The sequence below is a fragment of the Melopsittacus undulatus genome, chromosome Z (assembly GCF_012275295.1).
Source record: "Melopsittacus undulatus isolate bMelUnd1 chromosome Z, bMelUnd1.mat.Z, whole genome shotgun sequence".
Taxonomy (NCBI): domain Eukaryota; kingdom Metazoa; phylum Chordata; class Aves; order Psittaciformes; family Psittaculidae; genus Melopsittacus; species Melopsittacus undulatus.
In genome coordinates this window covers 54,027,638-54,055,580 of record NC_047557.1, presented here as the reverse complement: position 1 = coordinate 54,055,580, position 27,943 = coordinate 54,027,638, and the positions used below count along the sequence as shown (strand labels likewise).

Below are 27,943 nucleotides of genomic sequence, written 5' to 3'. Positions count from 1 at the left end.
TTCAAAGTCAGTTTGGAGGCTTTCAGTAGCAAAAGACCAATCCATTTCATGTGAATGACCCTCTCTGTCCTGTGAGAAGCCACAGAAGCACTCTCTCATTTTTCCTTCAGACAGCTTAGTTCCTGGTGCTTAGTGGCAGAAGGCAAAATCTCTCAGGATGGCCATTTGGATCCAAACACTGAGCAATGGGAATTCTCAAATGTCGAACTGGGAGAGGAAAACATCTGAACCTTGAGTTTCTGCATCTAGAAACACAGGATTCACATTTCTAACTCTCCTTAAAGACCTAATTAGAAGTGTACTTATAATGAAACCATCATGACAATTAACTGTACTCAGATTATTCTTGCACTGCTAAAATATCAGATTCCTGTACTTTACAGGAGACATCTATCTTCTTCAGGAGGAGAAGGACTGACAAGTCTGGAAGGACCTCCTTCAGCAAAGAGGACCAGTGCATGCAGATAGTTGTCAGAAGAGATATGTTGCGGCAAACAAACACAGCAGAGGTGAATCACCTATGTTGTCAGTAGAAGTAAAGCTAACAACAGCAAAGGATCATTAACTGTTGTGGCTTAAACCAAGTCCCCCAACTCCCGGAGAGTTAAGAAGGAAAATCCAAAGAATGTAGCCCCCACGGATTGAGATAAGAACGGTTTAATAGTTAAGGCATAACACAATGATAATGATACAGCCAATAACAAGCGAAAAGAATACAACACCCCACCAGCCACCGACCCATAACTCACTCCACCCTGCCCGGCTGAGCACCGCGTGCTCCCTCCTCCATTTTCCTCCAGAGCTCCCAGTATGCATCCTGGGCATCACGTGCTATGGTATGGAATACCTCATTGACTAGCCTGGGTCAGGTGTCCTGTCTCTCCTTCCTCCCGGCCTCCCCTCCTCCACCTAGCTGGAAAAAACCTTGAACAAAAACACCCTCAAAACATGCTCAAACCATGACATTAACTTTTGTCATTTCTGTCTCACATGTAGATGCCCGTCTTTATCACAGAATAAAAACATTCCACAGTTCTGACTATTTTCTTTAACCTCAAAATAAACTCAGTAATATGATAAGGACAGAACTCATATTTCTTCACTGGCCTCAAGAAGCTCTTAGCCAAGGCACGAGTACCAACTTAAAGGATGCTCAGGTAGAACAGTTATTCAGGAAGAACAGTTATTCATTCCACCCATGTCTTTTTAGTGAAGAGCTTTGCTGTAGACAAGAACTGAGGTAGAAGAATGCCTGTTCTGTTAAGTGTACTCAGAAAAACATTTAGTTTGTAGCACATGCTCAGACTAACTGGTTTTACCACAGTTGGTGTACATTTAAACTATTTTTATGAAAATGCGTGTTTATGACTAGGCTGCATTCTTAGCTGAGTTACACGATGTCTGTGAGACTGTCACAACCAGATAACTGAGCAAAGAAAAAAAAAAAAACCAAACAAAACAACTAATTCATCCAGAAGTGCACACTGGTTATCAACTTCTTATCAATGGTCTGATTTTATTTTTCCCAAAACCCACTAGAAGATATATTACAATTAAAAATCCCAGACTTCTGTACTGCCAATCCCTCTCATGTTCAACATTATTAATAAACTTACAATATTTAGATGTGTGTAATCCCCTGAAAAGATAAGCTTAAACTCACATGAGCCAAATGAGATGTTCTGTGTGGTAGATAGCTCAGGTATAAATATCTACAAATGGTGAGATGCCTATATCACTGAATGCCTTCCAGATCAGATTAACTTCTCTTTACAGTGTGCTGGACTCTTCTGGAGAGACACAACAGCGTCTTTTCGGTACTTCCCCTTTTCCTAGGTGACAGTAGTTATGAATCACCAAGAGAAGACAAGATTTCCAAGCTTCTTTTCCTACCAAATTACTTGGAACCAGCCTCAGAATAATTTTAACAGTCCTGGATCCTTGACAACTAATACAGGATGTGATCTAGTCACAAAACAAAAATTCATGGAGAAAAATATTCTTCCTGAAATTTGGGAGCATTCGGCAAGGAACTTGCAGCAAAATCTTGTCTGCTACTCTCTCTCTTCCTACTATCCTCTCCCCCAGTATAGCTACATAAAGGTATACTAAGCCTTTTTATTTGCTTGTTTACGATGATTTATCTGAGCATTGAACTACGCTTCATTCATTTGACTGGAAAGAAAAGGAAGAGGCAATTTGACTGTGTTTCTATGCCAGTCTACACATTTTATTGCTTCTTCCAGATAAAGAAAATGATGATCTGTCTGTTTGCCTGATGAAGAGAGTGATTCACATAACTATTAAACCTTAACAAAAATACAAAAGCCATATAGCTGTAAAGCACATACCAATATAATTTGAATTGGATATAATTAAAACAATTTCCTGATAGCAAAGAGACATTACAGCACCTTAGGATGGTTACACTGTGTACCTATTCTCAGGGGAAAATATATGCAGCTAAAAAGTAACCTTTCTGGCAGTGCAACTCTGTTAGACTGTGAATTTGGTTTAGCTTAGAATCCATAGGTATTATTATCTCATATACTCTTCTAGAAACTCTTAAGTAACAAATTTTGTCCCACCTCCTTTCAGCCTCTTTTCTCTGCGGAAGTAGTGTTATGATTGCTATGCCTCTGAAAAGAAGTAAATTAATTTCTGGACATACAAGATTTCCTTCAGATCTGAAAATTGCCAAGACAGCTCTTGCGAATGAAATGGAACGGGAAATCTGAAAAAAAAAAAAAAATATATATATATATACATACATATATATATATATACATATATAAAAAATTATGTGCTCCGTTTTCCTTTTAAGTGCACAGTTAATGAAAACTGAAAGGTAAAATCTTCTAAAATGGAAAAAAACCCATGAGAGCTCCAGAGAATGTATTCATGTTAAGTCCATGTGGCAAATTATATTAATATCTTATGGCACTTAGTGAGAGTAGAAATGCTGTGAGAGAGTGGGTCAATGCAAAACGCCTGATCAGCACTCTTCCTGACAGCCTTTGTAGATATGAAAACTGAATTGTTGTCCTGCAACTTCTAGCAGAAATGTTTCAGGGGCCCAGTTAATGCTCAATGATACTATGACCTGCTAAAAATAAATAGGATTAATTCTGTAGTGGTAAAAATTTTCCTTTATTTTGAGGAATGTAGAAAGGTAGCTTGTTGTAATCAGTTAGAAGAGATGCCACCCAGCTTAAAGCTATAGAATTCATCAAGAAAGCCATGTGGTTAAATAAACCCAAACAGCAAACACATACTGATGAATGAAGATGTATGCAACAATGAGTAATCAACTGATGCAAGTTACTTTATTTACACAAAACTCTGGAAGAGGTGAGGCAAGAAACAAAGTTACAGTAATGGGGCAGTTAGAGCATAAATCCGCTATCACATTATTTGATATATTTGTTATATAGCAATATATCATGTTATATTGAAGGTTATTTGAAAGTTTCTCCTAGGAAACAGGCAACCCAGGAAGTCTGAAAAACCTAAACTCTTTTGAAATTTAAACCAGACACTACTTGTAGAAACCAAGGCAAAAGCTAGACAAGGATGAAAGAACTGCACTGCCTTCTCTATTCCTACCACCTGCCACCCACTTCACACCAATGAACACCTACTTCAGTTTTGTACAAAAAGCAATTTACTCTGTAGAAAAGGATATGTTCTCCATATTTATGGCCTTTATGAAATGCCTGCAAGCAAGACCAGCATCAATCAGTTCCAAAAACATCATGTGTACTCCAATGACTGTTTCTATCATATACACTTGTCAAAATTATGTCAAACTGCAGTATAGAGATTACAATCCTGAACAGACATTTATGACTTACTTCTATAGCATGTGGCATAGCCTTGGAAAATATGTGTTAATATCTATTTATTATAACCTTAATGTGAACCTCCAAAATAAAAGATGCTATCTCTTTTCACTAAAAAAATAGGAAGTGGATGTAAGAGCTGAATGATAAGCGTAGAAATGGAAGAGAAAAAAGTCAGGAACTGCTGAGGGGTGGCAAGACAGAAAGTGGGTTTTATTGAGCTCTGGGAATTTTTTAAAGGATAACACATGTGATACAGAGGTGAGTAAAAAGGGACTAAACTAAACAAACTATGTCATATTTGCATCAAGCTAAAAACACAACAGCAGCTACCATAGCTTGGAAAAACTGCTGACTTTGTGTACATAGCCACGTCTGACAGGTTGATTTATATGCAGTAACCCCAGGAAAACATACCAGGTATTTCTTTAAACTGCTGTTTTGACCCTGCAGATGGAAACGGTCTTTTCTTTGACAGCTGGATAAAAAAAAAAAAAAAAAAAAAAAAAAACAAAAAAAAAACAGAAGCATTGTCTTTGTGCTGTATGTATCAATTTATTTTTCTCTCTCTTTGAAAAGACACAATTTCTGGGGTTTCATGGCTGTCTTCAGAGACTGGAAACCTCTGACAACCACCAAACCAACAAATCCAGCCAGATTTTGACTCATTAAGCTCTAAGCCTTTACAAATCCAGTATCAAACCCATTAAAAGCCATTTAACAGAGCTCACATAACTGAAATATATAACTATAATATGTGTACAAAATCTGCTAATCTTTCACTTGGAGCTGGCAGATGCTGAGAGGAGCTGCTTCAGTCTTGTGTCGTTTTGTGATACTGGTTGTCTTCCATGGTTTAAACATAAGACAGAAAAATTGAAAAAGTAAAAGAAATTTATGCATAAGATTAAGCAACTGGAACCTCTAAAATGTCCTTTTCATAGCAGGACACATGGAATTTTTATTTTTTTTTTTAAAGAAAGCAGAGCAGGATGAGCTTGCTAGGCACAGCAAGTTTGTGGGACACCTTGTGCACCAGGAATCAAATTGTGATACCTGTATTTTTACACATCAAATCTTCTAGATGTCCACCTGCTGCAGGTCCAGAATCTTATAACATTCACAAGCTCAGTGTTTCTCTGACAATCTGGGGAACAGTTAAATACCTAAACGGCTTGTAGCATTAGCAGGGAACAAGAGGTGCAAGTATTACAGACTGGACACTAGGCCAGGTAAGCATGAAAATGAATGAGTAGACATTTTTATTCCGAGTTCTGGTAGTCAGGATGCAAACAAGAATGTGAGAATTGGACATGCCATTGTAACTTTTCTTCCATGCAGGAGATAAATAATTTAAGTGTCTAAAACACAGTGATGGATTTCACTATGTTGAAAAATATCTGGAATAGGTGCCTTACTGCTGCAGTGGATAAGCCACTTCAAAGAACTATTAGAAGTGACTGCAAGAATATAGTTGGTTACGGTAATTTAATTATTTAATTTTTTTGAATTTTATTGAGCAATTCTGCCGATTTTGCTGTCAGTGCACCAAATTTGATGTCAGTGTTTTTTATTGCTGTCACCCCTCATCACTAATGGATTTTTCAGGCCTGAAGTTAAAATCCTGTCCTTCAATCTTCTGTTGCTTCAGCTGCTTTGAAAACTGGGGCTCAAAACCACTGCACCCATTTCTATAGTTGTACTTCTGATAAAAATGAAACTATTTCCTTACTATCCTGAAAAATTGAGCATTTTATTTCATGTAAATTGTTCCATATACCCTGAGTTGTTCTTTCCTTTTTCTGACAAAAATGGAAATACAATCTTCAATCTCGGTAGAAATATTTTTCTAATTTGTTTGAAGACTGCAAAAAAGGCAGTTTTCTTTATAGTGGGGAGTACTGAAGCATCATCTGGGAATAGAAACAGAAAGTATACAAAATTCAAAATATGAAGGACTGGCCTATATATCTGTAATGAACTAAGATGTTGAAACCAATTGGAGTTATTGAATAAAAATTACATTTTCAAAACCCATCGTTCATTAGGATATTAAGCAAGATTAAGTTGCTTGACTCTTAAGCATGATGCATCCCTTTGTAGACCTAATGAGTGCACTAGAAAAGTAGATACTTTGCAATTTTCAGGATTAAATAGAACCAACAATTTTATCATTTATTGAAAACCATCTAATAAATATACTGCTCATGCCTGTAATTACAAAATAAATAGCAGATTGCATATGTCCTTCTTAGAATAGCAGAGATGCCTTGAGTACCAAAAAAGCAATGTTTTCTCATTCATATCCTAGAGCATTTCCAGTTTTGCCATGTGTGATGCTTTTTACTCATAGCAGAAATCTTCTCTCTTAAGTGCTTTTCTTCTTCCTATAAAAATGTGTGGGGATAGCTGTTCTCCACAGAAATGTTTCTACAACGGAAATACTTGAGAACACATGTAATATTTTATTTATTGTCCTGTAGTTTAAAAAAATCCACTTTGAGAGCAAAACAATACACTGTCATTAATCAATCAAGCATACAGCATCGATCACAATTGACAAAATATTTCTAAGAATTTAACTATTCTGTAATTAAAAAAAACTGAACTTGGAAGGGGGGGGGGGGAGGGGTTCAGATCAAAGTGATGCTCACAAGCAGTTTCCAAACAAACAGAATTAGCTAAATTAGCTACTCACAATAAAGAATTTGAAAACTGCAAAGCTATCTTTCACACAAGCAACATGAAAACTAAAAAAACAGCAGTTCCAAAGACTTTTGGATCGCAGAAAGCAAAACAGATTCTGCCTGTGCTGGTTAGAGAATCTGTCCACCAGATGTTCAGAGAGAGTGTGCCTTCATACAGCTAACCGTTACCTGGTTCTATGCTCATAAGGAGAGTGTCAGACCCTGGACAAAACAGGACAGGAAAGGTGATCAGTCCTAACTTGGGCTGAAGCAATAAAAGCAGCCCCAGGAGACATTTTTATGCATCAAAGGTAGAGGAAAGAAAGTCTCAGAGTGAGGAGCACCATCACTCACCATCCGAATGCAAGTAAAGGGATTCTTTCCTGCGGGGCCAGTGAGCAAGGATGAAATTACCAAACAAGGGTGCAAAATGAAGAAAATCAGGGCCACTACAGAAAAAGTAAAATAGGTACAGGTTGTTTATATGAGAAGGAATAATGGTAATATAAACTAAAGTACATGGTGAGCTCATTGATATGTGGAAACCTGGCCAAGTCCTTTTGTGCCGGACTAGTGGAACCAGGACAGTGACAACAACCAGCCATTCAGCTTCTGTGCTCAGGCATGCAGACAGGGACAAGGAGAAGTGAATATACCTCCTGTGCCTGGGGATGTGGGCTTATGGCAGGGTGGGAAAACTCTGATGAGAGAATGGTATGAAGCCAAGGGAAGACAGGGTCGTGCTGTCCTTCTAGGATCTCCATGGCAAGCACTATGGAACACTTAGTTCACTTAACATAGTTAAAGAACTCCTGACAAAATTTTTGAAGTTTGATTTTGTGTTACACTCACAGTTTGTCTTCCAAGTACATCATGAGGTTTATAAATAGTCTTTTCTACTCAAGATATTTACAATTCCATGCAAAAAAAAAGCTAAAAAGAAAAAAGAACCAAAACCAAATACTTTCATTAAACATCACCACATAAATATAATTTAATTTAAAATAAGACAAAAATCTTACATAAAACTTGAAGTCAAAGATGATCTTTACTTTCCCACAGACTGGCATGCCAGCTCTTTTTAAAGATTTGTTGAGACTACATCCAGCCTGGTTTACAGAATATATCCAGTGTGTGCAATGTTTACAAAACTATGAACTTTAAACAAGTGGATTAGTTGCAGAGCATGTCTCCTGTGTTATATTCCCATGGCTTTGCTTGTTGTCACAGGTTTGGGCCTCCTTCTGTTGGATGGCATTTTAAACCACGTAAAATGACAGAGCTGAAGCCAGAGCTGCAACCACTCACATCTCATAGAATCACAGAATCAAAGAATAGTTAGGGTTGGAAAGGACCTTAAGAATAGTTAGGGTTGGAAAAGACCTTAAGATCATCCAGTTCCACCCCCCCTGCCATCACCAGGGACACCTCACACTAAACCATATCATCCAAGGCTTCATCCAACCTGGGTTTGAACACTGTCAAGGATAGAGCATTCACAACCTCCCTGGGCAACCAATTCCATTCCAGTACCTCACCACCCTAACAGTAAAGAATTTCTTCCTTAAATCCAGCCTAAACCTCTGCTGTTTAAGTTTCAACCAGTTACCCCTTGTCCTATCACTACAGTCCCTAATGAATAGTCCCTCACCAGCATCACTATAGGCCCCCTTCAGATACTGGAAGGCTGCTGCGAGGTCTCCACGCACCATTCTCTTCTCCAGGCTGAACAGCCCCAACTTTCTCAGCCTGTCTTCATATGGGAGGTGCTCCAGTCCCCTGATCATCCTTGCGGCCCTCCTCTGGACATGTTCTAACAGCACCATGTCCTTTTTATGTTGAGGACACCAGAACTGCACACAATACTCCAAGTGAGGTCTCACGACAGCAGAGAAGAGGGGCAGGATCACCTCCTTTGACCTGCTGGTCACGCTCCTTTTGATGCAGTCCAGGATGCGGTTGGCTTTCTGGGCTGTAAGCACACACTGCTGGTTCATGTTCATTTTCTCATTGACTAACAACCCCAAGTCCTTCTCTGCAGGGCTGCTCTGAATTTCTTCTTTGCTAAAACTGTAGCTGTGGCTGAGATTGCTCCGACCTAGGTGCAGGACCTTACACTTGGCATGGTTAAACTTCACAATGTTGGCATAAGCCCACCTCACAAGCGTGTCAAGGTCCTTCTGAATGGCATTCCTTCCCTCTAGCATTATCAACAGAACCACACCGCTTGGTGTCATCGGCAAACTTGCTGAGGGCACACTCAACCCCAATTTCCATGTCAGCATCTAAGATGTTAAACAAGCCCGGTCCCAACACCGATCCCTGAGGGACACCACTCGTTACTGGTCTTCAGCCGAACATTGAACCGTTGACCACAACTCTTTGCATGCGGCAATCCCCCAGTTCTTTATCCACTGAGTGGTCCACCTATCAAATTGATGTCTCTCCACTTTAGAGACAAGGATGTCATGCGGGACAGTGTCGAATGCTTTGCACAAGTCCAGGTAGATGACATCAACTGCTTGACCCCTCTCCATCACCTCTGTAGCCTTGTCATAGAAGGCCACCAAATTGGTCAGGCAGCATTTCCCCTTAGAGAAGCCATACTGGCTGTCACCAAGCACATTTCTCTTTTTCATGTTCCCTAGCATGCCTTCCAGGAGAATCTGCTCCAAGATTTTTCCAGGCACAGAGGTGAGCCTGACTGGTCTGTAATTCCCTGAATCATCCATTTCCCCCTTGTTGAAAATGGGAGTTATATTTCCTTTTTCCCTGTTTTTGGAACTTCACCTGTCTGCCATGATTTTTCAAATATGATGGCCAGTGGCTTTGCAACTTCATTCGCCAGCTCCTTCAGGACCCGCGAATGGACTTCATCAGGCCCCATGGACTTGTGTACTTTCAGGTTCTTAAGATGGTCTCAAACCAGATCCACTCGTACAGTGGGCCCAAGGTCTAGGTTTTCACAGTCCCTGTGTCTGCCTTCCAAGACTTGGGTGGTGTGGTCAGAGCCTTTGCCATTGAAGACCGAGGCAAAGAAGCCATTCAGAACCTCAGCCTTCTCCAAATCCTGTGTAGCCAGTTCTCCCAAAAGCTCCTGGATGGGGCCTATGTCGTCCCTGCTCTGTCTTTTAGACGCTACATGCCCATAAAATCCATTCCTGTTATCTTTAACATCCCTTGCCAAGTTAACCTCTAACTGGGCCTTAGCTTTCTTAACCCTGTCCCTAACTTCCCGGACAACATCCTTGTATTCACCCCAGGCCACCTGTACTTGCTTCCACCTTTTATAAACCTATTTTTTCCTGTGAATTTTCGTCAGCAGCTCCTTATCCATCCAAGGAGGTCTCCTGGCCCTCCTGCTGCACTTCCTTCTGGTGGGGATGCAACACTCCTGAGCCTGTAGCAGGTGATCCTTGGATATTAACCAAGAGTCTTGGGCCCCACCTGCCCTCTAGGGCTAAATCCCATGGAACTTTGCTAAGCAGGTTCCTGAAGAGCCCAAACTCTGCTCTCATGAAGTCCAGGGCAGTGAGCTTGCTGCACGTTCTTCTCACTGTCTTGAGGACCTCGAATTCGACCATCTCATGATCACTGCATCCAAGACTTCCCTGGAGAGTCACATTTCCAATGAGCCCTTCCCTGTTGGTGAGCACGAGGTCAAGCAGGACATCTCTCCTTGTCGGCTCCTCTACTGCTTGCAGAAGAAAGTTGTCTTTCACACAATCGAGAAACCGCCTGGATTGTTTGTGCCGGGCCGTACCGTCGCCCCAGCAGATGTCAGGGTGGTTGAAGTCCCCCATGAGAACAAGGGCCTGTGAGCGTGAGGCTTTTCCTATTTGTCTGTAGAGTTCTTCATCCACAGGTTCCTCTTGATCAGACAATCTGTAACAGGTCCCCACAGTAATGTCTTCCATCACCGATTTCCCCTTAACCCTGACCCATAAACTTTCTGTTAACTGATCACCTGTCCCCAGAGAGAGTTCCATAGTCTCCAGCCTATCTCTAACATAAAAGACAACTCCCCCTCCCCTCCTACCAGGCCTGTCTTTTCTGAAGAGCCTGTAACCTTCCATTCCAACACCTCAGTCAAAGGAGCCATCCCACCATGTTTCTGTGATGCCTATTATATCATAGCCCTGTAGATGTGCTCACATCTCTAATTCCTGTTGTTTGTTCCCCGTGCTACGGGCATTTGTATAGAGGCATCTGAGCCGAGCTCCAAATGAAGCTGGCTCTTTGGTTGTAGCAGCTGGAATATCACTACATTGCTCTGAGCATTTATTATAGGTGCTGGCAACTGACTGGGTGTGTTGGGATGGAATGATTCCCCCCTCCCCCAACACATCTAGTTTAAAACATCCTTGGCAAGTTTGGCAAGTCTCCTACCAAAACCTCTCTTCACTTTCTTTACCAGAGCAGCTCCACCAGCCCCCAGTAGAGCTGGCCTACAAACCTGGGTCCCGTATTCAAGACACCCAAACCCTTGACTGTGACACCACACTTTTAACCATTTATTAACCTGCCCGATCCTCCTAAACTAATCAGAAGTGAAAAATCCAATTTGAAATTGTATCTACTCAGCAAAAGGAAAATTTCTAGATAGTGTGAAATCTGTGGATAAATATACTTCGCAGCTGAGAATCTAGGGGCTGGATCCTGAGAGGGATGGCTGAAGTCAGTCAAAGCTCTTGTTCATTTCACTGGGGTCAGAATTAAACTGTAGAGCAGAAACACAAACCTGTATATGTTCTGAAAACCCTTCAAAACCTCAGTGATTAGGGAAACATAGTAGTAAACATTGACACTAACAATTTAACATTTGCCAATATAAGTGATTTATGCTGCATGAAATGTTTTCTGTATCCATGAAGATCTAATCTCACATTTATCTCACTTTGATTTCTTTTTATTAAGAGTAAGACAGTAGTGTGTCCAAAAAAACATTGATTTAATAGGAAAAAAGTGTTCTTTCTATTCATGATATTCAGAAGAAAATAGGACAGTTGTTAGAGGATATAGGGAGGCAATTAAGACAGCTAAGGCCTCTTTGGAACTTCATCTTGCTAGTCGGGTTAAGGACAATAGAAAGGGCTTCTTCAAATACATAGTGAATAAAACTAACACAAGAGGCAATATAGGCCCACTGCTGAACAAGAAGGGTGCCCTGGAGACAGAGGATATAAAGAAGGCAGTGGTGCTGAATGCCTTCGTTGCCTCTGTCTTTAGTACTGCAGATTCTCCCAGGGGGGCCAAGATTCCTATAGCCCCAGAAGGAGTCAGGACAAATAAGGAGTTTGCTTTGGTAGATGAGGATTGGGTTAGGGATCAGCTATGCAATCTGGACATCTATAAATTGATGGGTCCGGATGGAATACACCCATGGGTGCTGAGGGAGCTGGCGGAGGTCATTGCTAGTCCACTCTCCATCATCTTTGGTAAGTCGTGAGAAACAGGAGAGTTGCCTGAGGATTGGAGGATGGCAAATGTCATGCCAGTCTATAAGAAGGTCAAGAAGGAGGACCCAGGTAATTATAGACTGGTCAGCCTTACCTCCATCCCTGGAAAGGTGATGGAACAAGTTATTCTTGACACCATCTCTAGACATATCAAGGATGGGGGGTCATTAAGAACAGCCAACATGGTTTTACCAGGGGGAAGTCATGTTTGACCAACCTTACAGCCTTCTGTGAGGAAGTAACTAGGTGGAGGGATGATGGTAGAGCAGTGCATGTGTTTTTTCTTGATTTCAGTAAGGCATTTGATATTGTCTCCCACAGCATCCTCATAGCTAAGCTAAGGAAGTGTGGGCTTGATGATCAGGTAGTGAGGTGGATGAAGAACTGGTTGAAAGGAAGAAGGCAGAGAGTTGTGGTCAATGGCACTGAATCTAGCTGGAGGTCTGTGACTAGTGGAGTCCCTCAGGGGTCGGTGCTGGGACCAGTGCTGTTTAATATTTTCATCAACGACCTGGATGAGGGAACTGAGTGTACCCTCAGCAAGTTCGCTTGTGACACTAAACTGGGAAGAGTGGCTGACACAGCAGAAAACTGTGTTGCCATTCAGCGAGACCTGGACAGGCTGGAGAGTTGGGCAAGGAGAAACTTGTTGAAATTCAACAAGGCAAGTGTAGAGTCTTGCATCTGGGGAAGAACAACCCCATGTACCAGTACAGGTTGGGGGTTGACCTACCGGAAAGTAGTGAAGGGGAAAGGGAGGATGACCATGAGCCAGCAATGTGCCCTTGTGGCCAAGAAAGCCAATGGCATCCTAGGGTGCATTAGAAAGGGTGTGGTTAGTAGGTCAAGAGAGGTTCTCCTCTCCCTCTACCCCACCTTGGTGAGGCCACATCCGGAGTATTGTGTCCAGTTCTGGGCCCCTCCGTTCAAGAAGGACAGGGAATTGCTTGAAAGAGTCCAGCGTAGAGCCACAGAGATGATGAAGGGAGTGGAACACCTCCCTTATGAGGAGAGGCTGAGGGAGTTTGGTCTCTTTAGCTTGGAGGAGACTGAGGGGTGACCTCATCAGTGTTTACAAATATGTAAAGGGTGGGTGTCAGGATGATGGAGCTAGGTTTTTTTCAGTGATATCCAGTGGTAGAACAAGGGGCAATGGATGTAAACTGGAGCATAGGAGTTTTCACGTTAACATTAGGAAAAACTTCTTTACTGTGAGAGTGACAGAGCACTGGAATAGGTTGCCCACGGAGGTTGTTGAGTCTCCTACATTGGAGATATTCAAGGCCCGCCTGGACAAGTTCCTGTGTGATGTACTCTAGGTTTCCCTGCTCTTGCAGGGGTGTTGGACTAGATGATCTTTCGAGGTCCCTTCCAACCCTTGTGATTCTCTGAATCTGTGATTACAGGTTACTCTGCTTTACACAATGCCACTGGAATAACTGAATATTCTCAGACAATTCTTGTTTCCAAGTTACAGTTTCTGTATCAGAAATAACTGTGGATTGTCAGCCCCACAACATATATTTGCAGTAAATAGGTGTGGGAACAGTGTCAGTGAAAACTGCTGACAGTTTTGGATAGTTTCTTCATTAAATCATGGTGATGACAGAGATCTTAGAGCAAGTATGGAAAACAAATAAATGGTAAAGTTTATTTTCACATGAATTGCCATTCTTAGCATAAATTAATTCACTGATGTGTTCATTGAAACTTGGGTAGCAATGAGGATCCCATTTCCAGACCAGGCTTGTGCTTGGAGCTGTCTAAACATAGTGCAGATTTCACCCTCCCGTAGTGTCACCTTAAATTCTTTACCTGTTTAATCCATTTTCTCCATGAGGTATTTCAGTAACCTAGTTCTACTGGCAAAATGTGCTCACAGAAGTCAAATTTCAAAGACATTTATTCAAGTTGTCATGGAAACTGCCTTTTAAATTTTTATGCACAATTATTCTTGATGGAGGCGTATGCTAATCTAATCAGAGCAGAGGAAAAATGTTGTATGGACTATCTGGCCTGCCACAGGCTATTAGTCTTCAAGGTTGAACACATGCAATGGACCTGCAAGGGGTAAAACAGTAAAAAACTGTTTAGAAAAGAGCTGTGTGTATGGTGAATGGACTATCAGCTCTGGCTGCATGTGGAAGCTCTAGTGATGGTCTCCAATGTGACCATGTTCTGTTGCTAATGTCACAGCACTGTGATTTTAGCATCAATATCCATTTTCTGTCAAGTTCCTTGTAGCCACTGTGAGTCACTGAGCTCCCCAGGGACATCGGCAACTTCATCCATATGGCACCACTGAAGCAACTGACACCACTACTGTGGGGTTGGGACCAGACCAAATACTAAGATCTCTGACTTCCCAGACATGTGACAATGGTGCCTCTTCCTCTTCAGTGGGAGCAAAGCGAAATTATAAAAGTCCCCAGATTTCCTTGATTTGGTTATTCCTCATGGATTTTTCAGTAAGTTTGCCTAAAATTAAGGTGATTAAAACCATGACAACCACTAACAGTGAATGGGTTTCCACTCATAATTTTGAGAGGTTCCTTCCTTGCTGCTTCTGCTGTAGTGCTATTTGGCCAACACCTTACTCCAGCTTTTGGTGGAGCAGTAGGGGCAGAAGAAAAAGTAGCTGAGGAGGCATTCAGGAAAAAGTGAAACATGTTCTTAGGACCACTATACATCACAGATGTCCTTTAGAAGGGTCCTACCTGCAGTTTCTTATTTATATTCTCATCTTTCTTAGCAATGACACTTCAGGTTTACCACCTCCACCTTTATACCTGTGTGGCAACAGTCAGAAGAGATGAAAATAGATTTATTTTCTTTTCTCCCTTTTTTTCACCCCATTATGGCTGCAAATTTTGTTCTGTGGGTACAGAATACTAACACAGTATTCAGAACATCAGAAGTATTATATCTTTACTCCAAGTCGCAATCCAACAGAGCTCAATGTGCAGGTGTACCATCAAGCTTTAAGACCATTCTCACAAAAAAAAGCTCATGCCACACTTCCTTTCTTCCACTGTAATAAGTCTGGGACATCTCAGCCACCACAGGTTGTTCTCACTGAAGTTACAGTGCATCAGAAAAGCTGATGAGTTTGGTTTTTTTTTATAATTATTCTGGAATGCACTGGAGACATCAGACTCAGCTACCCTCTACTCTGAGCATCATTTTCTGAAACAAGGTGGCATGTTTAATTTTTTCCCAGTGCAGCAGGACATTGGGAGACTCGTTAGTGTTTAATTAGTCCTCATTACTGTACATCATGGTATAAGCAAATAAACCCTGCAGAGGAATAGGCAAGTCCTGGAAGTCTTTAAATCATGGTGTTGCATGGAAGAAATTAATACAAAATAATATTGACTTCGGGAACTTCTTGAATTTAATATCTTTAATGTGATGTAGTGCATCATCAGACCATGTTCTATTGACATCTGCTAGACCCTCTCTAATAAATCTAGTTTCACTGTAAAATTCACACTAGTGTATCTGACCACAAAATCTCTTGGTCATCAAAATTTAGTAAAATTCCTACAATCAGTGTGTGAACAGTGGCTTGTTTTTGAGCTTGATAGACATTGCTCCCGAGGTCTTTTTAGATAGCACCCTTCTGTGTCTTCCTCATGAAACATGAATTTGCAGCAGTCAGAACTAATTTTGTGTCTTTTAATGTTTGCACAAACTTGTCTATGGCCAGAAAATGTTCAAACTTAGAACAAAAAGCCATACACTGTAATTAATGGTAGATTTATAATGTCCACTGAGATGTTTTTTTTGAGTTCAACACTTGTTTATTTATTTTGATTTATTGATTATTATTTGGAATTGGAATATAATGGAATCCATGCCAAAGCATAAATCAGTTCATTATCATATTTTATGTGACAGAAAGATAAATTATGTTTTGGAAAAAATGAGTTCAACAAAATGTACATTTCTATGGAGAATATAGCATATATGTGCAGTTGATTTTCTGTGTAAATGGCAAACAATTTCTGGCAAGAAACTTGCTATTTAACCCCTTTAGGTTAATTTTCCTTATACTCATTTGGGTGAGCCCCTGTAGCATAGCCCATCTTTTCATATTTTTCATTCCTGTCTGAGAATTGTAGCTGGGTAATTCAAGAAGCATACTCTGAAAAAGAAAATCCTCTAAAATTAAAACAAATTGAGCTGTACAGAGTTGTTTAAGCCTGAGACAAAAAAAAATCAAGTATTTTTTAAATATTGGTTGTTTTAAATGGGCACAAACTTGCCTTCCCAGGCCTGTCATATGTTGAGAAAGAATTCTCCTCTAACATGCTTTGGGTTTCACAGATCTTTCTCTATCCTAAAAATCTTCCTTCTTTTCATAGCTGCATAGTCTAAACTTATCCTTCTGAAAGCTGCCAAGTAATTTTTTTAACCAGGAGTAATGTGGCTTCAGTAATTGGTATCTTCTAATACAATGTAATGAAAGGATGTTTTGCTAATTTGGACCTTGGACACATTTGAATATGTTACTAGGTGCATTCAGACCTGTATTGATTTTCTTCTTTTTTCTTACTTAAATTAACCACTTAACCTACAGAATCTTGATAAATTATTGAAAAAATATTGAACTACCAATCACTTAAGTTAACATTTAATATTCAAATTTAGCTTATGATAAAGTTTTATGTTTAAGAACTGAAAATAAAATCCAATTCCTGGTATTTTAGGTCAACTTTTTTCATGAGTGAGAAGTGTGAAAAGCTAGTTACAGATGAGCATTGCATTGCCTTCATTTACCTGCTGTAGGAGCCTTAACATAAGCCTGACACATGTTAATAAACTGTATGCATTCAGTCCTGGAAGCACTGAATGACTGTTTATAGTAGTGTGTCTCAAAATAATTGCTTAGTTTCAGTCAGAATGAAATCCAGGTTTCTTTCACTCAGGTGTCTCTTTTGAGTTCAGTGTGATTGCACATGTGAATAAACATAATTGGGCGTAGCCTCCTGTAAGATTTTGTCTCATGATGTCAACAAAGATGAGAAGGTTGCTCTGCTTACAGCTCTGTGCCATCCATCATGTATTTGCTGCTCTATTCACAACTAATTTTGTTTGAGCCAATTTTCTGAGCTTCAGATTTCAGTGAGGAAAGGACTGCTACTGTGAATTAAGCCAACTGTATACAATCCTATAGTCACTTTCTCTCTACCTCTTCTTTCTTCAATTCATGGAGGACAGAGAATTCGGGATCTGTAAACACAAAGTGGTTTTAAAGGACAGTGCTGCTACAAGAAAAATATTTTCTTAGCATCGAGAGAAATATGAGACTGAAGACCACAGTGTTGCTCCACATGATTTTTTGTGCAATCCAGAAGGAGTAGCTGTACCTCAAGGTGTTGAGAGCACTCTTCTTGGATTTCTGCCCCTGAAGCTTGCCTTATGTGCTGCTCTGCCTAATCAGGAGGCAGAAGGCTGTCAATGGTAATTTCTTTCTCAGGCCTCCCAGCCTCCATATAAAGCTTTATTTTTAAGAAGGTATCACCATTCACGTATTTTAAGCAGTGAACTTTCTGCCCTCATGAGAAGGAGGTTGTGATTGAGACTGTTCCTTGTTTCTTCTTGTTCTTTCCAAATAGACTCCTGGAAGAAGTCTTCTTCCAGAGCTTGCTAGCACATCATTCACCACTTCTCTACTCAGGACTTGAGATTTGTTGAGAAACCTAGAGTGTTTCCACATATAAGTTTGTGATATATTTTGAACAAGCATTTATAATTTCTGTATGATGCTATTTGGAACAGCTAGGTTAAAACTACAGGTTTTGCTGTGAGTAGTTTTGAACAGAATTACCTTACCATCTGTCATGGGTTCAGCAGTAGCTCATGCTCTGCCAGGGAGGAGGGAGAGATAGGGCGCCTGGTCTGGGCTAGTCGGGGAGGTATTCCATACCACAGCACGTCCTGCTCGGGGAGGGGACTGGAAGCTGGCCAGGAGGGGAGGGGCTAGCTCTCTCCTCAAGGGCTGGGCTCGGAGAGGGAACAGGAAGCTGGCCAGGAGGGGGGCGGGGGCGGGGCCGGGGGGGGGTGAGTTCTCTCTTCTGGGCTGGCCTCGTGGCGGCGGGTAGTATCGTATTCTCTCTCCCTGTTTGTCTCCTCTAACATTGATTTGTTATTGGTACCGGCAGTGATTTCTGTTATACCTTGATTGCTGGACTGATTTTACCTGAATCCGTGGGAGTTGTATTCCTCTGGCCCTCTTTCCCATCCCTCCGGGAGTGGGAAGGTGGGGGGGGGAGGGGGGGAGGGGAAACAAAGGGGGAAATGTGCAGATTTAGTTTAAACCACGACAGTTTTTGGCGCCCAACGTGGGGCCCGAGGGTTTGAGATAAGAACAGATCTGAGCGGATTTGGGTTTTGTCTAAGGTTAGATTAAATCGTTCTTATTTCAATCCGTGGGGGCTACATTCCTTGGATTCTCCTTCCTAACTCTTCGGGATTTTGGGGGACTTGGTTTAAACCACGACACTATCATTTCTTTTTCTTTCTTTTTCTATCATTTGAAGTTCTTTTGTTGCATGGTGCAATGTTATCTCAATTAAAGAATGTTTTGGGGTTTTTTTTTTCCACACATTATGCTCCTGACAGGTCAAAATTTCAAAGATGGGGATCATTTGTTAAATACTACTGACATGTACTGTTAACTTGTAGAAATAAGGTGGGTAACACTGAAAAAAAATGACTTTGTGCTTCACTTCTCTTGCTCTGTTTTCTCTCTGTATCATAACATGGAACATATTTCACTGGTCTGGAGCTCTTGCAAGAATAGAAAGATGGATTTTTTGCAAATGTTTTTTCTCTCTCCATCCATCTCTTGCACATGTTTAGCTAAAATAGATGTCTTCAGCTCTTCTGTGGCACTCTTTTTTAAATTTTATGAAAAATTTCTTCCTGAATTGTTTGAAGAAGGCTGTATTACATCTTTATTTACTTCCTTTACTTCTGCTTACACCTACTTGTATACATATGTATGTATCTAAGCATACATATGGGACAGGTCCTCAACAAACATGCTGTCTATGAAAGTCCCATGGCAAAACTTTAAGGAAAACTTAAAAGCCTTAAAAACTTAAAAACTGTGAGGAAACACAAATGACTCAGTTCTACAATTTGTAGCCATGAACTTTAACTAGACAGGGTGTAGCATACGGAAGAGAGGGCTGAAAGGTGCGGGTAAGTCTGAGTCATTTCTTGGGAGACAAAAAATGTGATGAAGGGAACAACATTTTCCACAGTGGCTCACTAAAACCACACAGCTTAGGTTTTTCTCCAAGAGTCAAGGGGCATTTGGGCTTTTTTTTCTGCAGCTTATTTTCAGAAAGCTTGCAGGTAATGTAAAGTCTCTAAACTTCTACTGCATCTGAATTTAGTGGCCAAGCAGCTGAGGATACTTATATACAAGCACATGGAACAGACAGGTCAGAAACTTGACTGAACAAGCATTTAGCAAAACTGACACTAACCACAAAAGTTTTGTCTCTTCATGCTCAGAGGAGGTCAATCCTGACACTGTATAAGATTTCCCCTCTCCCTTATGCATATTTCCATTTCCTGAAGTTCCTGTGTATGCTGACTCATGTCTGTTTCTTTGGAAGCAGGACTTTTGTAAGATACAGTAAAACCTGGCAATACTAATTTAGAGACAGATGGGCAAGATCTCCAGCTTTCAGATATATACCAGATATTGCAGAAATCATGACCAAAACCAGAGAGACTACAACACTGAAAGATGAAGTTGGAAAGTCACAGAAACATGCACCGAAGATGAGAGTGCCATGGGAAGAACACATTGGATTCAGTTTCCTGTAGTTTCAATATCAACTGACCATCCAAGAACTTTCTTGTTTTGACACTGTGGTAGTGCCTGTGCTGGATAAATGAGTATTAATGACCTCCATGGACTAGATTAGTCCCAACCTGTTACAAATACAATCTGTCAAAAAAAAGTTTCTCGTTCCAGGTGATGATGTTTAGGAAGCACAGACTTCTGCTGTGCTTGGGCTGCTGCCCAGGGAAGCCTTCTCATGAGTAAGTTACCTGTGCCCCTGGGAAAGCAGGGTGAGAAATGACTGGTTGAAAAGAAACACTTGAGCAGCCTGAGGGCCTTGCTGAAGAAGACACTATGAGTTGTCTTTTCCTCTTTGTTTCCTGCTGGGAGTTTTGCTGATTCAGTAATGAGTGCAGACCTGGCCCTTAGCACTTTCCCTCCTGCCAGAACGATGTCAGGCAGCTGGAGCAGGAGTTCCTCACTGTCATCTTGTAGCCCTCATGGGCTGTGGAGACTAGAGCTGCCACCGATCCCCAGCTCTAACTGTTTTATGCAGCTCCAGAAAGACCTCACTCTTCTCTGGGTTGGATAAAACTGTATCTAAGGAGAGTCTGTGCAATGCATGTCCACAGAAAGTTGTCCTGAACTGCAGCCAGCATCACCTTTCTCATGAGTTCTCAAAGAGCACCAGCTTACTGGCTTGAAAGAGGTAGTATTTGGTTTCTCTCAGGAAAACATTTATATGTCTGTAGTCAGGAGTTCTGAAAAATATATAAACCAGGAAACTTTGTCACATTCTCGATAGAAAGAAATCTTTTCCCAGTGCAATGGAAAATCTGGGAATTGTCGTACCATTTCCTAGATCATAACATAGAACCATAGAATCATCTCCAAGCAGTTTGCTCAATTACACATTAATGAAATAATTGCCTGATTACTAACAATAACTGAGTGTCAATGTGGTGGTTCTACACAGGACTTGAGAGCAAGTAACCTTTTCTCTGAGCCCTTGTTTAGCTGTGGGGAGATGCCACAGAAAGCCACAGGGCAGCCCAGCAAACAAATGGCTGAGGTGCCAGCTGTTGGATTAGATCAGACAGATCACCACTCTGCCATTTTTGTAATGATCCCTGCGAGAAAATGTGTGTTTTTGTAAGTTTTTCAGTCTGAAAAGAGGAAATTACACTGGGAAAGAAATCTTCCCCATAAAACTCAGAGGACAGCTGATTCATACATCCAGCAGTCACTGGCATTTTATGTGGTGCCTAAACTGTTGTTTAAACCCATCCTTGTTAGGTTTATAGCGACAATTTCAGGTAGCATCCAGTTGATACAGCAAAATATTTGACCTGCTGAGTTTGTACACTCTGTGTTGGTCATGCTTTGCAAGCCCTGTTGAGATTTCTGGCTGTGGTTCAGGCAGCAGTCAATGCACCAAATTACCTACATGACATTGCATATGAGTAATGACTGCAAAGAATACTCTTATTTAATGCTTCTGAATTTTGCTCTGTAATGGTCAAAGAGAATAAAGATGTTGAGGAGCAAGGAAATTAGTAAGGAAAGAGGTGTTTTGGTGGTATTTTTTTCTACTTTAGGCCCTTAAACAAAATACACAATGACCTTTGGACATTTGTTTATCTCTTTTTCCTGCTTAAAGTATAAAATAATTTTGTGTGAGGGATGAAGTAAATGTTTATGACAAGTCTGTAACAATGACTGAGACAGCACATTTCAGTATGACATGGACTGAAGCCACAGTAATTTCTGCTGTTAAATACAAAAAAAAAAAAAAAACAAAAAAACAAAAAACTCAAAACAACAAAGCAGTAAAATGTAAGAATAGCAACTACTGAAAGCCTGCTTTTCAGGTCCTGCAGCTGCACAGCTCAAAAGCATGTTGCAACAGATTTTATGGGAAGTTGTATAATGCCACCTCTGTGACTGTGTGTGTACATGTGCACATGCATACATGTGCCACGTCCCTGTTTCTCAGACACTGATCTATGTGTACATGAGTTGTCTCACATCAGTCTGGTACATCACTGTCAGAGCAAGGAGCAAAGTCTGTCCTCTTAACCCACCCCATGTGGGTCTTGTGGGTCTTATGGGTCTGGAAGGAGAAATAAGAGCCATTTGAACACTCTTCTGCCTTCTGCAGGTAGGTGAGGACTGTCTCTGCACCTCTGGGAAAATCAGAGCAAGTAGTTGGCACAAACATTTGTAGTTTGGCATGTCATGCCTCACAAGTTTCTTCAATGTCCTTAGCTGAGGTGAACCTCCAAACTTCATGTGTGAACAGATAGAGCATTTCTCTGCACTGGAACTGCTTCTCCAGACAGTAGCATAGAAGGACATATTCACATTTACAGATGATGCTAATGCCCATGGCTTCTCATCTCCTCCCATAATTGTATTGGTGTTCTTCACTCTGTTATAAAGCCAGTTTCCTTCTTTTCCATTGTATTGATTACTCACAGTGTGTGAACAGTAAATACTTTCTATTGACACCTGATTTAATAAATACATTGGTAATATTCTGGATATATGACCCTTCAAACAAGCAGGTGGCTTTCATACTGGGTTCAAATACAGATTCTAGTGCCACTAGCTGCTTACATGTCCCTTTTCTCACCCCTTTGCAAGTTGACTTTTATGATATGGCAAAAAAATCTCTGTGATACAGCAAAAAATTTTTCTGTGTGAGTGTCTGTCTTGCAAATTTCTTTGCATATGGCAAATAATAATAATGTTTTCTGTTTCAAATACTCCTTCATCAGGTTATCTGGGAGGATGACTGGTTGTAAATTGCTGAGATTCTGGCACAAACTGGAAGTCAACTTCCTGAGTCCACACCAGGCTGCTTACTCTGGGAGCTAGAAGATGTTCACTTACAAAAAAACTGTTAAAACTTCTGTACTTGTGGGCAAGGCAGCCAAGCCAAGGGAGAATCTGAACCCGTCTCATCACCTTGCGTATCTACTTCCATTTCCCCATTTATATCTGTATTCAATCCATACATCTGGGATTGTGCATGTAGTCTTTGCATTAGAGACTGTTACAATTATACTGTAAAAAAAAAGTCTATAGCTATAGCAGATGTTGCATAAATCCAGAGAAGGTATACTAGTTTGTGGGCATTTTGTTTTTTTTCTTTTTTTTTTTTAATTATTTCCTGCAACATTTGTGAGATTTTAATTCAGTGACCTATCAGGTTGCTATTTATTTCTGAGTTTTGATACTGTGTGTTTATTTTGTAATTTTGATTGATGTACATTCAGTCTAAATAGCAGTCTGAATTTCTAAAATCACAGGGATGAAGTTGTACCTCATATATATAAAGGTTAACCAATATACAAAGCAAATGTTGAGGAAACTAGCACCTTCCCATCTTTTATGCACACAAAGCAAATGAATTATATCTGCTAAGGGAATCATTACAGTGGCTTTTCAGACATTTATTGGTTTCAGTCATGAATTACCACAGAGTATTAGCATAGGTTTCTCAGCTAAACATATCCTAATGCATTTCTTTGGCCTATTGACCATTAAATACATTTTTAGCAAATAGGGGAAATATTTATATGGTTATTTTGCTCCTATAAATGTATGAAATGTCTATCTGCAGTTACCATAACTGCACATAATGTTTTTGAGTTCCCAGTATGTATATATAGTCAAATAGAAACTGAGACTATGAATTTGAATGTCTTTTTCACAAAAATTATGGTGGTTTGAATGTGAAATTTGAAACCTGTTTTTGAGGAAGCAGTCTTAGCATACAATATCTCAATTTCAGTTTTGTTCAGCCTGTCTAGCCTGTTTTGCCATCTTTAGCACAATCAGATAGATCACACCTGCCTGGGCTAGAAGGAAACTTCTCCTGCTATGATCCTTATGAGGGAGGGTGGTTGTGTGAAGCACTAGCAAATACTCAAAGGAATCATTACTGCTACCCAGTGCAAAATGAGAAATAAATGAGGTGTTTAGAAGCAAACCTTGATCTCTTCTTGGGTATTGCAATAAAGCAGCAAATACATATCTTTTGGGCTTTACTTTGTGTTTTTAAGCACATCATCCCATTACTAGATAACCTGGTTATATGTATTTAATGACATTTCTGTAGTGACAAAATTGCCTCAATATAATTTCTATCATAAAAGGTAGGGGATTTCTTTCAGTCAGGAAATTAGGTGGAATAACTTAATTTTTATTTTTTCATCAATATCACAACATTGAGTTTTATAACATATCTCTATTGAGGCTGCAGTGTGCTTTGTACTTGAAATGGTATCTTTGTGAGTGGCTAGTGTTTTCGCACTATGTTTGCTGTTAATAAGAATCCATAACAGGTGAAAATAAGGTTTTTCTGTAGCAGTAAGTGCAGGAGAAGATAGGGTTTCATTAGACAGTACCACCAGCAAAGACACAAGACATAACTACTAACAGTACATGGCAAGCTTCAAATGCTAGGCTGTGTATAAATATCCACTTGATATGTGTGCTTGGGTTTCTCATATTTTTATAATTTTTTTTTTTGGAAAAATAATCAGTGGAATGAATGGAACACTCTTATGTGTCCAGAAAAGCTGATGGTTCTTTTTTTGGTCTTTTTAAACACTCCTCTTTTCATCTTGCTGACAGACAGATAACTTTGTTATTTCTGTGCATCTACAATTAAGAAAGAAGAAATTATTCCTACGTAGTTTAGACCATTACTGAATTTTAAGACGAAAATTAATTGGATTCCTTTAGTGAATGGCACGTATCAGAGGTAACATAATGACATAATGGCAAACTACGGCATTGCTAAGCAGACTCCTGGTTGCATTCTGCTCATCTTCTTCAAACAATAATTTTCAGTAATTTTGAGAGGATTCTGGAGATTTGGCAAGCTGCAGCCAAAGTTCAGTTCAGTGCTATAGAAAGCAGAATTCCTGAATCAGGGAAGGAACTGTGAAGCTGGGCATCATTCCATCCCAACACACCCAGTCAGTTGCCAGCACCTGTAATAAATGCTCGGAGAAATGTAGTGATATTCTAGCCACTCCAGCCAATGAGCTGGCTTCATTTGGAGCTTGGCTCAGATGCCTCTATACAAATGCCCGTAGCATGGGGAACAAACAACAGGAATTAGAGATGTGGGCACATCTACGGGACTATGAGATAATAGGCATCACAGAAACATGGTGGGATGGCTCCTTTGACTGGAATTTTGGAATGGAAGGTTACAGGCTTTTTAGAAAAGACAGGCCTGGTAGGAGGGGAGGGGGAGTTGTCTTTTATGTTAGGGATAGGCTGGAGAGTATGGCACTCTCTCTGGGGACAGGTGATCAGTTAACAGAAAGTTTGTGGGTTAGGGTTAAGGGGATATCGGTGATGGAAGACATTACTGTGGGGACCTGTTACAGATTGTCTGATCAAGAGAAACCTGTGGATGAAGAACTCTACAGACAAATAGGAAAAGCCTCACACTCACAGGCCCTTGTTCTCATGGGGGACTTCAACCACCCTGACATCTGTTGGGGCGACGGTACGGCCCGGCACAAGCAATCCAGGCGGTTTCTCGATTGTGTGAAAGACAACTTTCTTCTGCAAGCAGTAGAGGAGCCGACAAGGAGAGATGTCCTGCTTGACCTCGTGCTCACCAACAGGGAAGGGCTCATTGGAAATGTGACTCTCCAGGGAAGTCTTGGATGCAGTGATCATGAGATGGTCGAATTCGAGGTCCTCAAGACAGTGAGAAGAACGTGCAGCAAGCTCACTGCCCTGGACTTCATGAGAGCAGAGTTTGGGCTCTTCAGGAACCTGCTTAGCAAAGTTCCATGGGATTTAGCCCTAGAGGGCAGGTGGGGCCCAAGACTCTTGGTTAATATCCAAGGATCACCTGCTACAGGCTCAGGAGTGTTGCATCCCCACCAGAAGGAAGTGCAGCAGGAGGGCCAGGAGACCTCCTTGGATGGATAAGGAGCTGCTGAGGAAAATTCACAGGAAAAAATAGGTTTATAAAAGGTGGAAGCAAGTACAGGTGGCCTGGGGTGAATACAAGGATGTTGTCCGGGAAGTTAGAGACAGGGTTAAGAAAGCTAAGGCCCAGTTAGAGGTTAACTTGGCAAGGGATGTTAAAGATAATAGGAAGGGATTTTATGGGCATGTAGCGTCTAAAAGACAGAGCAGGGACGACATAGGCCCCATCCAGGAGCTTTTGGGAGAACTGGCTACACAGGATTTGGAGAAGGCTGAGGTTCTGAATGGCTTCTTTGCCTCGGTCTTCAATGGCAAAGGCTCTGACCACACCACCTGAGTCTTGGAAGGTGGACGCAAGGACTGTGAAAACCTAGACCTTGGGCCCACTGTACGAGTGGATCTGGTTTGAGACCATCTTAAGAACCTGAAAGTACACAAGTCCATGGGGCCTGATGAAGTCCATTCGCGGGTCCTGAAGGAGCTGGCGAATGAAGTTGCAAAGCCACTGGCCATCATATTTGAAAAATCATGGCAGACAGGTGAAGTTCCAAAAACAGGGAAAAAGGAAATATAACTCCCATTTTCAACAAGGGGGAAATGGATGATTCAGGGAATTACAGACCAGTCAGGCTCACCTCTGTGCCTGGAAAAATCTTGGAGCAGATTCTCCTGGAAGGCATACTAGGGAACATGAAAAAGAGAAATGTGCTTGGTGACAGCCAGTATGGCTTCTCTAAGGGGAAATGCTGCCTGACCAATTTGGTGGCCTTCTATGACGAGGCTACAAAGGTGATGGAGAGGGGTCGAGCAGTTGATGTCATCTACCTGGACTTGTGCAAAGCATTCGACACTGTCCCGCATGACATCCTTGTCTCTAAAGTGGAGAGACATCAATTTGATAGGTGGACCACTCAGTGGATAAAGAACTGGGGGATTGCCACATGCAAAGAGTTGTGGTCAACGGCTCAATGTCTGGCTGAAGACCAGTAACGAGTGGTGTCCCTCAGGGATCGGTGTTGGGACCGGGCTTGTTTAACATCTTTGATGCTGACATGGAAAGTGGAGTTGAGTGTGCCCTCAGCAAGTTTGCCGATGACACCAAGCGGTGTGGTTCTGTTGATACGCTAGAGGGAAGGAATGCCATTCAGAAGGACCTTGACACGCTTGTGAGGTGGGCTTATGCCAACATTGTGAAGTTTAACCATGCCAAGTGTAAGGTCCTGCACCTAGGTCGGAGCAATCTCAGCCACAGCTACAGTTTTAGCAAAGAAGAAATTCAGAGCAGCCCTGCAGAGAAGGACTTGGGGTTGTTAGTCAATGAGAAAATGAACATGAACCAGCAGTGTGTGCTTACAGCCCAGAAAGCCAACCGCATCCTGGACTGCATCAAAAGGAGCGTGACCAGCAGGTCGAAGGAGGTGATCCTGCCCCTCTTCTCTGCTGTCGTGAGACCTCACTTGGAGTATTGTGTGCAGTTCTGGTGTCCTCAACATAAAAAGGACATAGAACTATTGGAACATGTCCAGAGGAGGGCCACGGGGATGATCAGGGGACTGGAGCACCTCCCATATGAAGACAGGCTGAGAAAGTTGGGGCTGTTCAGCCTGGAGAAGAGAACGGTGCGTGGAGACCTCGCAGCAGCCTTCCAGTATCTGAAGGGGGCCTATAGTGATGCTGGTGAGGGACTATTCATTAGGGACTGTAGTGATAGGACAAGGGGTAACGGGTTGAAACTTAAACAGCAGAGGTTTAGATTGGATCTAAGGAAGAAATTCTTTACTGTTAGGGTGGTGAGGTACTGGAGTGGGTTGCCCAGGGAGGTGGTGAATGCTCTATCCTTGACAGTGTTCAAATCCAGGTTGGATGAAGCCTTGGATGATATGGTTTAGTGTGAGGTGTCCCTGGTGATGGCAGGGGGGTTTGAACTAGATGATCTTATGGTCCTCTCCAACCCCAACTATTCTATGATTCTATGATTCTGAAACACAGAACACACACAAAAAAAAAAAAACAACAAACCCCAACTTGTCAAACCAATCTTGGCTTAATGGGCTAGGCACTTACCTTCTTGGAGCAGCTAATTTTTTTTTCCTTTCTTTTTTACTACCTTGGACACTTCTTGAAAGAAACCCAAAGTGTAGAGCTACCAAGTTAACAAGCTGATTTGCCTGTCCTTTGCAG

The 27,943-nt window shown here is 41.3% G+C and overlaps 1 long non-coding RNA gene across 1 annotated transcript; it reads left to right on the top strand.

Annotated features, from left to right (window-relative positions):
• Nucleotides 1-18,072: 18,072 nt before the first annotated feature.
• Nucleotides 18,073-21,335, top strand: LOC115947438 (uncharacterized). Its single transcript, XR_004081362.1, has 3 exons — nucleotides 18,073-18,091; nucleotides 18,616-18,685; nucleotides 19,626-21,335. It is a non-coding gene; the product is annotated as an uncharacterized lncRNA (long non-coding RNA).
• The last annotated feature ends 6,608 nt before the right edge of the window (nucleotides 21,336-27,943 follow it).